At 36.7% G+C, this 12,906-nt stretch overlaps 1 long non-coding RNA gene across 2 annotated transcripts in view; it reads left to right on the forward strand.

Annotated features, from left to right (window-relative positions):
* The window catches only part of LOC140127614 (uncharacterized), a 39,839-nt gene that overhangs the window by 10,880 nt on the left and 16,053 nt on the right, over nucleotides 1–12,906 (forward strand). For both annotated transcript variants that reach the window (XR_011855028.1, XR_011855029.1), the window contains exons 5-7: nucleotides 438–528; nucleotides 2,017–2,275; nucleotides 3,665–3,764. This is a non-coding gene — a long non-coding RNA (uncharacterized lncRNA). The remainder of the gene's footprint in view (nucleotides 1–437; nucleotides 529–2,016; nucleotides 2,276–3,664; nucleotides 3,765–12,906) is intronic.

The following is a 12,906-nucleotide window of genomic DNA, read 5'->3' on the forward strand; positions in this document are numbered from 1 at the left end:
GATGTGTGATTAACCTGAAATAACCACTTTTATCAGTCACGAGGGGGGTCACATCTTGCCAGCATCGTTTGAATGGAATAGAAAAATCTAATTCCCTTATGTTTCCTACATTAAGATCCACAGACGTCCACTGGGATTTTCTTTTTCAAGTCATTTCTTTCAAATAATTTTTGAGCATATATAATTTGGATCTCTGGGTTTTGTTTCCCCATAACCCTTTTTATTTTCCCATTTATCTGTTGAAATTGTTAGGATAACTGTTAAATTCACGTTTGTTTTTTTCCCCCCATTCGCTAAATGAGGAAATCTATAAAAAAAATTGTAATGTTATGCAAATCCCAAGACGGATGTATTATCCTTCTGCTGTAATAATTCATGTTATACCAGAACAAAGCCTTAATGTATCATAAACAAGCTATTCTCTTTAACCTTCGCAGGCTCCACAAGGACACAAAGCAAATTAAATTTTCACAGCAAGCGACCAATGAAGAAGTAGGCCTTCAGTTCAAAATGTCTTCCAGTATGTAGGTAAGACTGGATCTAGTTTTAAGCTGGGCTTAACTATATGCAACGACTTGTACACTAAGCACAAAGGAAATTTGGGCTACAATTATTGGATGTTTGGAAAGTCAAAGGTCCGGATTGTGCCTAAATTTATAAATCTAGCCTTGTACAGAGTGTACAGTGCAGTGTATCAGTGCACTCATCAAAATAAATATAAGGATATATATTTTATTTGATTCATAATTTAATGTCAATTTTTGGAAATATATGTAAATAATATTTAAGATTAATTTTTTTTGCCAAATAAAATACAGCACTGGTGAGCTGTTGGGTTGGAGAAGAGGGCGTGTAGATTTTTATTTTTTTTTGTTAACTGAGCCACCGAGGGAAATAGCTTTGTGTCATAATGGGAAGGCCATCCGCTCTAAATTAAATTCACAGCTATACAGTCAGCGCATTCTGCCATGCCACACACTTCCAACAATGGAACAAACCCTTTTTCCCACACGGCTTGCCGAGCATGATAGTGATTTATAAGGAGCTTCATCGTCCGGCTAATGAGAAGCAGCAATTGGCCAAGTCTTCAGAAGCTGGCAAATGAATATGCATGGAACAAATCTGCATGTGTTAAGGCTCATCTTAATAACAATTGCATCAATTTGCATGTGGGGCGTTCCCACAATCAGTCCACGCTCTGTCATGGCAGTAATCAGAATTTCTTTGTTATATTTTTTTGACTGCTTTATATCTGTGTCTGAGGTATTAACCTCCACCTTGCCATATTATATTCCTATGCATTTCAGGCCTTTCCACTAGTCATTGTACATTGGCCCCAATATTAATTTCCTACAAATTTGGAAGCCAAAACACAAACTGAAATATATACCCAAATTAATATTTTATACCTCATTTATAGCTAGTGCACATTTTGTATTATTCTGTGCAATAGTTTACCTTACTATAAACCCCATTCCTATAAAATAGACATATTTATATCAGTTTTTTTTTTCTGAAAGCCATGGTGTATTAATTTATAATATTTCCATGTGGTGTGAATTGGCCTTTATTATGAACCTAGTTAATCTACATTCACAGTTTTTTGACAAATGTCCTTCATCTGTTTGCGGGCATGTGACAATGGCGATATAAATGACATGCATATAGATGAGTCATCTTCCTGCTGTTAGTTTGGGCCAGGGCTTATAAATTTCATTAATCATTTTCTGACTAGTCACCAGCAAGTCATTATTTCGAGGTGCATCATGACAATTATCAGGCCAATATAAACACATAGCAGCAATAGTTCTAATGCACTGCACTGGATTTTCTTTAATATGATCTGCTAAAATATTTGCAGAAATTTGGAAAACTGATTAAATGTGAGAAATTAAAAGTCCTTGTCCTATTTAGCATTTAGGCCTTTGGGTGTCTAAGTAGAAAATGTGTAAAGTGCTTGAATATTTAATAGATTTAAAAAATCTCAAATATATACATGTTATCCCTTTTATTTAGAGAGAAAGATAAACCAACATTTTCTGCCTTCTGTGGAGCACCCACATCTCCAATAACCAAGCATATGAGTCTTCATTAGAATGAGAGTCCAACATCTCTCCAAGGAGCCTCTATTTAGGTGAATTACAGCCAAGAAGAAGCAAATATTATCACATCGGCAAGACCATCGTCTTACTTCTGATTTCCTTCAACCTTTTTACCAATGGAGGCCATTTTGACTGAAACCAGGAACGCTTTAAGATGGCCGCTTTGGTGTAAGGTATGTAGAATTTCCTATCGAGTCTCTGCCCTCCCCCGTTCTCTGCCCGTTGATCATCTTCTTATCGTGCTAATTAGCAACGAAAGCGGGACAGTAAATGAAGCTGGCATGACCCACTTTCGTCTGCCACCATCCTCCTGAAGCGGAAAATCTTCCCTTGATATTAATTGAATTAACATACTTTCTAATTCGCTCTTCTTATGTGTTCATGCGGCCTTTTTCCATTTGCTTGCAATATATACTGATTAGAATTATGTGAAGTGAAACGCTAAAGGGCTCTGCTGCTTTAGCAATTCCATAGGTTCAAATGTATACATTGAAATAGATATATGTATGTGTATGCTTTTATCTTAGAGTTTTTTTTTATTTCAAAGGAAATTTGACTCTGGGATATAAAATGTCACCTATAACTTCCCCTATATCTGAATGTATAATGTAGTAATACAATTCTCATCTAAAACATTGATAAATATTTTTTGTTGCCCTACAAATCTAGATTTTTTTTTATCTTTGGTTACATAAATAATATATTAAAGTAAAGTTATATATGAAGTTACGCTGGTTATATGGCCACTTAATACAGAATATTGCATCTAGATGTTATTTATTATATAGAATAAAAATAAGTGTGAATGGGGGTTTTACATGTGTTTACCTTATCTCATAACATTTCAGGGCACACAATGGTGCAACTATCTTTGTATAGTCACCTCACAGGTCTACCTGTTCATCTACTTTGCTGAAGATTGTAGTTTTAGTTGGCCACGTTGGAAAATCTAGGCAGAAAAGTCAAATTCACTCATATTAAGTATTGACATATTTAGTGTTTTTCTTGAAGGCATTTTTGTAGTATTTTGTTTTATAACAAGACACAAATGGCTTTTATGGGTTCTCAATACATGTAAAAAAATAATAAAATAAAATAATATTGACCATTTTCAAGATTGTGATGCAAAGATGAGGAAATCACAGGAAAATATATAAATTTGTCAAACAAATATTTACAGTAGTGTCCAAAGCCACTAACCAGTTAACGAAGATACACTAGGCGTAACATAATACTACTTTCTATTGGATATGAGAGATACAATACTCTACCGCTCTGCCATTTGGAACTTTAAAACTTAAAGTAATGGTTCATAATCCTCACTTTTAGTAAACTTTATCATAATTTTTATGCTATCTCTATCTATTGTGAGAAGATTAGCACCTTAAATGTAAGCAAGTTCCAAACCTTATTTGGTTTATTTGGAAATGTTCCCAATTTGATTGATTATATAGTTAATTATCTTCCCAATTTTGTCTGTTCTACACAACAGGTAGTTGGGTACAACACAGCAGTATGGGCACAACAGTTATTGCACTTCTGACTAAATTTTGTCTGTCTAGGTGCACAGAAGTCTATGGATGTCTCTACCTAATTTCCATTATCTTGCCACTGCCAGATCTTATGTGAAAACATCCTGCTTTTGGAGGAGACGTATTGTAGGTATGTGCTTACTGTGTATTCATCACTTTATCACCATATGATAATAATAATAATATAGTCAATCCAGTGTCTACTGATATAATGTATGTGCCCCATAACCTTGGCCAATCATAGTGCAGAAGCAGCAGAGGGAAACTGAACATCCATAGTTTCCTGTGAGATTGTTTCTGATCAGTTTTGAAAGTTGATGTCACTTTTCACCCAATAGGAAAATGTAGCATGTTGCATTTTTCTATTTTGCTATACTCTCCCTATGGGGGGGGGGGGGGTTAGGTGCATCATGCAAGCCAATTATTATTCTGATATTATTTGGAAAAAAGTTATTGAGTAAGTTATGGTCCATATGATCAATTATTACATCACTCTACTGAGTATACACAAGTGGTGCTCGGTATTTCCTTCTTATACCTGCCACTTCAAGTGGTAGGTTTCCTTTAATGCAAATAAGCCATCTTTAATATGCAGTGGAGAAGTTGCCCATAGAAACCAAAGAAAAAGAATAAAATAGTCTGATTTCTAGTCTACTTTTTGCATCTTTTATGATTAATCTGTGTTATTGTGTTTTAATGATAAAATGAGGCCACAAACATACCATGTGTGCCTATTGTGATATCATTATATCATATACTTTGTATTCAGGACACTACATTAACCGGAACTGGACAGTATAATAACATTTGTAAAGAATACTGCCGGATTCCGAAATGTTATGATGTGTTACCCTACAATATAAGACATTTAATTGTATATCCCCAAAAGTGTAATGAAACGTCTTGTGTGCAGTAGCTCCTATTGTATAAGGGTCGATGAGATACATAAGGTGTCATAGTATTCCTGATGGGAGGATTCATCCACATGGCTTGCCGTGATAGTGCATGTTATAAGTGCATTCCTTTACTTATGTACCAGATGCAGATGCCACCAGGGCAGTGTATGTGTGTGGAATATGTTTGTATTTCTGTATACAAGCAAACAGGCTGGAGATTTCAGTAAATAAAGCCTGAATAGAGTCGGCTTCATTGACAGGACCCCATTCAGTTTCAATCTGATTTCATGGCACACATATTGTTTAAGCTTTTCTGCAAAGCAGATTTGTGATTGAGCTGCTGCCATGATGATTAGACTGGATTCATTTTGTACCTCCACTATACAGAATAACCCCCACCCAGTGTCTTCATTCACGCTTCTCTTGGTTATCAGGCAGACCATCCCCCTTTTATTCAAGGCCTCCTGACTCTGGCGCTTGCTGTTTAATAATAAAACCTATAGTGAGACGTATTTTATACCCAGACTCTAGTGAGGGACATTTCTAACCTCAATCTAATTATTTTTTTTTATTTTCTTAAAATCTCTTGTAAAAAAATCTCAAAATTAAGAGATCATGTTTATAAATTGATTATAAATAGTTTTGGTCTAATTATTTTTTTGTTAATATTGATGGAAATGAAATGAATAGCAATTTAAGAAAGCTATGTAGGTAGAAAACATTAAAATAACTCAAAGCTCTGTTGTGGGGTGTAAATTTCTTCTTATTGTTGATGTTTTCAAAATAAAAAGATAGATTTTAGACCATTAAGTGATCAATGATCTCAGGGTATAACTGCATTCGTGATGAAAGCTAGCACAATCATGAGTCCAACATCCATCAGGGGTGGAATTTTTGTGATAATTGGGGCTGATGTATCATTCCTTGGATGGCAGTTTTTTGTTGTACAAGGTATGAAAAAGTCGCAATTTCTGGTGGAAATTGGAAATTGGGGCACTTTCATCAAAGTTGTCGCATTTGGGAATGTAACAAGGCAAGTCAAAGCAGGCCAAATTGATAAAAGTTTCTGGCAGATGCCATGCCAGTCTGGTTTTGGCCATGCAACTTGGACATATTGCCGGATTGGCTGCTGCTGAACAGCCAATTCAGCAAATTGACGCCTCTAACAACTAGCCATGGCTATGATTGGCCAGGGGTATACACTGTACACACCATATGCATACAAGCCATGTACCCTATAGTCAATGTGTCAGAAGAATGAGTTAAACACTTTTTGAACAGTGTTTTGTACTTTTTAATTAAAAAAAAACAAAAAAAACATTGATGGGGTATTATTAGAAAATGTGTATGTGGAATGTATAATGGAAATTTTTGGGTTTCCGCTGCTATGATCCCCGTGGTAGCTGCACTAGGAAAACCTTGTGCCAATTCCCATGCTTCAGCAGGCCTCATAGTCAATCATTAAGTATAATGGGCTGACCGTGTCGCCTCTAGTAAGAGTAAGTATGAGTAAGTACTTACTCATAGATCAAGGCACAGTGACTGTAATATTCTTAATATTCAGTAATATTCTTATATGTCTTATCCATGCCCTTCTTCTTTCTAAAAATATGCCAATGAGCCAGAATGGCTCTTGGGGGCGTTATCAGAGCCTCTCCATGATGTAACTTACTGGGCTGTTACACTGTGCAGGAGCACATCTCTCCCCTCTCCCCTACCCCCTTGACACAGTGTAATAGCCTGTGAAGCTACAGCACAGAGGGGTCCTGGTAACACCCCCCAGAGCCTTTCTGTCTTATTTGCATAATTTAAAATGCTTTTTTAGAAAGGAAGGAGGTCATGGAAAAAGAAGAATATAAGATTACCATAGTCACATTGCCATTTATTTTTGTACAATAGATTAAATAAATATGGATGAAGTATAAATTAGTATTTCATTTTATTTTCTTTTTTTAATAAACATCTTCAACAACTCCATAAACCTATAATTTTACACATACATGCCTTTGATGGCCAATCACATTGAAAACATTCTCTTAACAGTCTTTGAAGTGATGAAGTCACATAAGATGACAGCATCAACAACAAGATAAAGTATCCACCTCTTCTCCTCAGCCCAGTGGGAGAACAGTGATGGGTCCCTGTGCTACCCCCTCACATCACATTGAGGAGCGCTGTGCAAGGTGCTGTCAGTACATCTCATTGCACCTATTTCCATTGCTTAGCCACAACTTGTCAATTGGATTTCTTGATGTGATAAAATATACAACCTTCCCTTCAGAGATGGAAAATACGTATATGAATGTGTCTGGCTATGCTTTCATGTCAAATGGATATTTCTACATATGGCTTAATGTGAAACACAGAAGAAACTTTAAGTCCTTAAGAGATAACAAAACCAAGTGCATTTTGGACCCTGAAAAAGTATTTTTAATAGAAATTGACTTGCAAGTCTTGTAAACATTAATGGTTATTTCAACATTGAGCACTTATGTTCAATGCTAAATATACCAGTAAGTAGGGTTTCTGCCCCAAATACTGTGAACCTTCTCTACTTTTCATATATTGAGCTGTTAATTTTTAAATAATGTATTCCCCTCTATAACCAGCACCAAAACAAGTTATTTTAACATATTGTTCATGTTATAGAAATGATATATAGTAGTAGAGGGAATAATTGAAATATTTTATGAAATATGTTTCCTGTAGGTCTTGTTTTCCCAACCCATAGAGTGGTATACTTTGTTTTTGATACCCTTACCTTTCTGATATTCTAGGAGTTCCACTAGGACTATGTTCATGCTCATTTTATATAAGAATCATATACACTACTGCTCAAAGGTTTGGGGTCATTTAGAAATGTCCTTATTTTTGAAAGAAAAACCCATTTTCTTTTAATGAAGCTAACATCAAATAAATCACAAATACACTGTATACATTGTTAATGTGGTAAATGACTATTCTAGCTGCAAATGTCTGGATGTCAAGTGGTTTAATGGTACATTGTGTTTGCTAACTGTGTAAGAAGGCTAATGTATGTTAAGAAAATCCTTGTTCTAGTATGCAAGCACAGGTGAAAACAGTTTGGCTGATTAGAGAAGCTATAAAACTGACCTTCCTTTGAGTTGGTTGAGGATCTGGAGAATCACTTTTGTTTGTTCTATGAAACTCTCAGAATGGCCAGAAAAAAAAGATCCTCCATGTGATAGTCTATTCTTCTTCTTAGAAATGAAGGCCATTCCATCTGGCAAATTGTCAAGAAACGGAACATTTCTACAACGGTGTTTACTACTTCAGAGGAGAGCACAAACAGTCTGTAACCAGAGTAGAAAGAGGAGTGGGAGGCCCCATTGCACAACTAAGCAACAAGACAAGTACATTAGAGTCTCTAGAGCAACACCTCACAGGTCTTCAACTGGCAGCTTCAGTAAATAGCACCCACCAAACGCAAGTGTCAACCTCTACAGTGAAGAGGTGACTCCAGGATGCTGGTCTTCAGGCCAGAGTGGCAAAGAAAAAGCCATAACTAAGACTGGCTAATAAAAGGAAAATATTAATATGGGAAAAAGAACACTGGCATTGGACAGAGGAAGATTGGAAAAAAGTGTTATGGACAGATTAATCTAAGTTTGAGGTGTTTGGATCACACAAAAGGACTTTTGTGAGAAGCAGAACAACTGAAAAGATGCTGGAAGATGCTTGACACCATCTGTGAAGCATGGTGAAGGTCATGTGATGGTCTGAGGTGACTTTGGTGCTGGTTAAGTAGGAGAGTTGTAAAAGATCAAAGGGGTTTTGAATGAGGAAGGCTATCACTCCATTTTGCAGCACCATGTCATACCCTGTGGACAACGCTTGCTTGGAGCCAATTTCATCCTACAACAGGACAATGACCCAAAGCGCACCGCCTAATTGTGCATGAACTATTTAGGGAAGAAGCAGCAGCTGGTATTCTATCTGTAATGGAATGGCCGACCGAGTCACCAGATCTCAACCCCATTGAGCTGTTGTGGGAGCAGCTTGACCTTATGGTATTGAAAAAGTGCCCATCAAACCAACCCAACTTGTGGAAGGGGCTTCTGAAAGTATAGGGTGAAATTTCTCCAGATTACCTCTCGAAATTAACAGCTAAAAAATCAAAGGTATGCAATGCTGTAATTGCAGCTAAGGGAGCATTATTTCATGAAAGCAAAGTTTGAAAGAGACAATTATTATTTAAAATGAAAAAAAAAATGTCTGAACTATAGTTTTTATTCATTTTGCAACTCATTTGAAAAATAATAATATGACATTTCATGAAGAACACAAAATTCTCTGGGTGACCCCAAACTTTTGAGCAGTAGTGTAACTATTCAGACCATGTAGCTTTGTAGCAATTAAAATCTATGGGCATCTTTGTAAAAACATGGGGTCAAGTTTATCCTGGACTGTACTGACATACAAGCCATGATAAAGTCATAATTCCTGGCTTATTGCCAGGAAATGTGACTTCACACCATCATTCCAAAGGGGCAGGCAGGGTGCAAGGTGGACCATGCAGTGGTGCACAGTGTGCTATGGAGGGTAAGCACCTCCCCCTCGCTTATTATCTATAGCCTGAATGATCTATGTAGAGAGAATGATTAGTCAGCTTTTGATGATCATGAGATTATTTGCTCTTTTGCTTGTTCCCAATATATGTAGGCACTATAACCATAGGGCTAACAAAAGTTGCTCCCCCAACTTTTATTCTGTCTTATTAAGTCCAATAGTAAATGCAGGACCCTTTGTAAGAGTGTGAAAGCGCTCTATGTAAATCCTTTATATGTTCCTTTTGGGGGTCATTGGTTATATTTGGTTATTTTTCTAATATTTTCTTGAAATTTCATTATTTAAAATACTATACAAAGTGAGGGGTATTTTATACCAGAATGGTACAAATACAGGAGGTATAGCTTATTCTAATAAATTAACTTGTGTACTCCAAGTTTGCATCCCAATCCTATAGTTTTTTTTAGGTTGTATGGGGAAATATGTAGAAACTTCTAGTGAGCTGAACAGCCTGGGGACAATGGAACATCAGCCTCCATCAGGAACAATATGACCTCCACAAATGCATTATCAAGTTATTTTACATTGTCTACTTACATTTATTTTATAGCCTCAGAAATATGGGATGGCACTAGACAGCAAGAGTAATATATAAATTCTATATTTATATAATGGCAACGAAAATAATAGCAGTAGTAAAAAGAAATAGTTCATTTTTGCTTATAAAGTGTTAAGAGAGCCGTCACACCTGTGTATTTATTTGTATTCCACATGAGGTAACAAATGTGGAGAATCTTTTCCAATAATCTTTTGTTGTATCATTACTTTGATATTTCTAGTTGAAGTTAATGTGCTTGCCAAGTGTGCGTTCTAAGTAGGAGCCTAGTAGGAGTTTATCCCTGCCCATCCCGATACTGTCCGAACACTACTCATGAGTCAACTACTCATAACGGAGGATGTATCATATACTAGTGCCTGGTGTACCAGCCAGCATCGTTTATTAACGCCCCCTACACATGCCAGATATATCTAGAGGTGGGCAGCTTGGCGATTCTATGCGAAGTCCCACTCCACCACTGGAAACAGCTCCCTTCACGCCCCTCCATGCCCACTTGGTGCGGAGATGCCGTAAGGCGGAAATAGTCACAATTCCTGGCCATGCACTAGGAATTGTGACTATTTCTGCGCGTGTACACCAGAAAACTGTTCTCTGATAGATCTCCACTATAATATAGTAGAAAGGATAATAGAATCATACAAAAATATGCTGCAGAATTGTTATTTCATGGGGAATGCAATTATTTAATAAAACAGCCATGTCAAATGTCAGGCAATGTGTCTAATTTTAGTAGTGGGATTCAGACCCTGTTAGAATCAAACAAAACCAAAACCACGATGACAAACCAACATAAAAATTAAATTATTCAAATTGTTAAAATCTGCAAAGAGTGGTGTGGGAGTTGGCAGTATCAGCCAATCAGGTTCCAGTTTTTTCTAGAGAACATTGGAAAATAAAAGCTGTGGTCTGATTGGTTGCTATGGGTATCCTCTCTTTCACTGAATTAGTATAATACTTACGGGAGGGCCCACTATAATTATTCTGTTAAACATGATACTTTGCATATCTGTGACCAGGAGGATATAATATGTATATGTCAGACAGCATTATAAAGCATCTCTATTATGTCATGCACGGACAATTACATCAAGTCCTCTCATACCATTCCCCTTAGTGTTTAGTGAATTCATGTCTAGACCCTTGTGCACCCAAGTATTCTTTGGTGTCCAGTGCTGCAGACACTTTGTGTTGTGCTGTGATTTATTGCCCTGACCATACTTTGTATGCAGTCGTTGGATGCAACAAACAATTCCTAATTTCCATTGGCATGATGCCTTAAGCAGTCAATGCTGAGCACTGGTTACTTCTTCCAGTCCCTCATGTCCTGTGGTCACTTTGGTTTGTTCCCACAACTGACATAAAAAATCATCATGAAATGTTTCATCTTTGTGCATTTTGAGATTATTTTTTGTTATCTCTAGGCAATTTGTAACCTATGGGCACCATTGCAGATTTTGTTATATTTTGGAACAGGGCCACAACTTCTATGCGTTAGTTAAACATGGATGTCTTCTTAAAAACAAGAGCACCTCCTATAGCTACTCCTTCAGAAGGTTCTTTGTTAGCATTTACAATTTTAATGGGTTCTGCCTAAGCAACTGTTATCTGTTTGCCTTACCGGGTCCTGTTTTAGATAAGGTGATAGGCTAATATATACATAATATATAGATATATTCTGCGCACGATATACACATTGCATTGGATATTTTATTTTAATGATTGATGGTTAATATTTTATTATGGTATTAGGTGGTGTACAATTGAATGATAACAAATTGTCTCCTAGAGATATGTAATGTACAACAATGTAAAAATAATTGTTTCACTGTTCGCAGAAGTGTATATAATTGTGTCTGTAGTTGCCCAGCGTTCTTCTTGCCTGGTAATTTATTGTGGCTGTAAGTACACAAATAAACAGGATTGTCCCAATAGACACCATGTTGTGTAACCACGTCATTAGTCTAAACACACAATAATGGGTACACTGTTCTCCTGTTGTTGGTTTTTCTAGTGCACACAAAAGCAGCTTGTGTGGTGTGTTTTATAGGGACTGACATTCAACCAAAATGTTTTTTTTTTTAATGTGCAGACCCCCTCCTCCCAAGTTCGTCAGGCCCCACGACTGTTGGTTTGTCAGACAGCTGCAGAGTCTGTTAGTAAACACTTTCGTGGGTTAACAATTTTATTCAGATCTCCTCCTCCCCTTCCCCTTTTCTCTATGATAGCACAATGACAGCATTGTTAAGGGAGGATTTGAATGAGGGGTCTCTGGGCATGTTCCCAGCATTGTCAAAGGGGATGGGAAAAAAATGGTCCAGCCAGGAGAGCCAGACCAGACTCAGACAGATGCCTAAATTAGCAACAAAGCCTTTTTTTCAATGTCCCCCCCAGACAAGGCTGGCTTGTTTGTGTGTGTATGTGTGTGCCTATGTGTGCCTATGTGTGAGAGTGTAGAGTGAGCTTTATCGCTGGTTGCATGTCTGCCCATGTTAATTAGTTTCTTGCATGCATGTCTGATAGGGTGCCAATGAATATTTTGTCCCTGCATTGAGATTATGTGATTGGGATGGGGGAAGGGGGCTGTTGATGGAGATGAATACAGCAGATACATATTTTATAATATAGCAAGCATAAAACATTTAATAAAAATTTCCTAATATCAACTTCCTTAAATGCTATTAGGCTTTTTAAAATATTTTTAATTTTTTTAAATTTGCTTTTATAATTTTAGACCATGTACATTTACTTTATTCATAATTCCACTGAAAATGAATCGATTTTTATTAAGATGTAATAACATAAATATTCAATATGTAGTGTAAAAATTCTGTAATAATTAATTAATTCATGATTTTACTTGGCTAGGCTAATTTCTAAATTTGACAAAACATGAATTAATTCTGGTCCTCCAACTATTTTTTAAATCTTTGGCGTTATAATGATCAGGGGTGGATTAAGACTGCCGTGGGTCCTGCGCTGTATGAATTAGCCCCTACAAGTCTGGAAGTCACTTCCTACATATGTTACTAGAATCAGCTTCTTGGGGTATCGAGGATGTGTCCTTTCTGCCTGATTTCAATCTGCAGTTTTAGGACTTTAGGAGGACCTGCAAAGGCCCTGAAATGGCTCTTGTGTACATGTGTATTGAGACCAAAAACAGATGTATTAGGATTTCATAGGTAAAGGCCCTTCTCAGTATAAAATTTGGGGGTTGATTTGGGTGGCCA

This window comes from Engystomops pustulosus, chromosome 4 (genome assembly GCF_040894005.1).
Source record: "Engystomops pustulosus chromosome 4, aEngPut4.maternal, whole genome shotgun sequence".
Taxonomy (NCBI): Eukaryota; Metazoa; Chordata; class Amphibia; order Anura; family Leptodactylidae; genus Engystomops; species Engystomops pustulosus.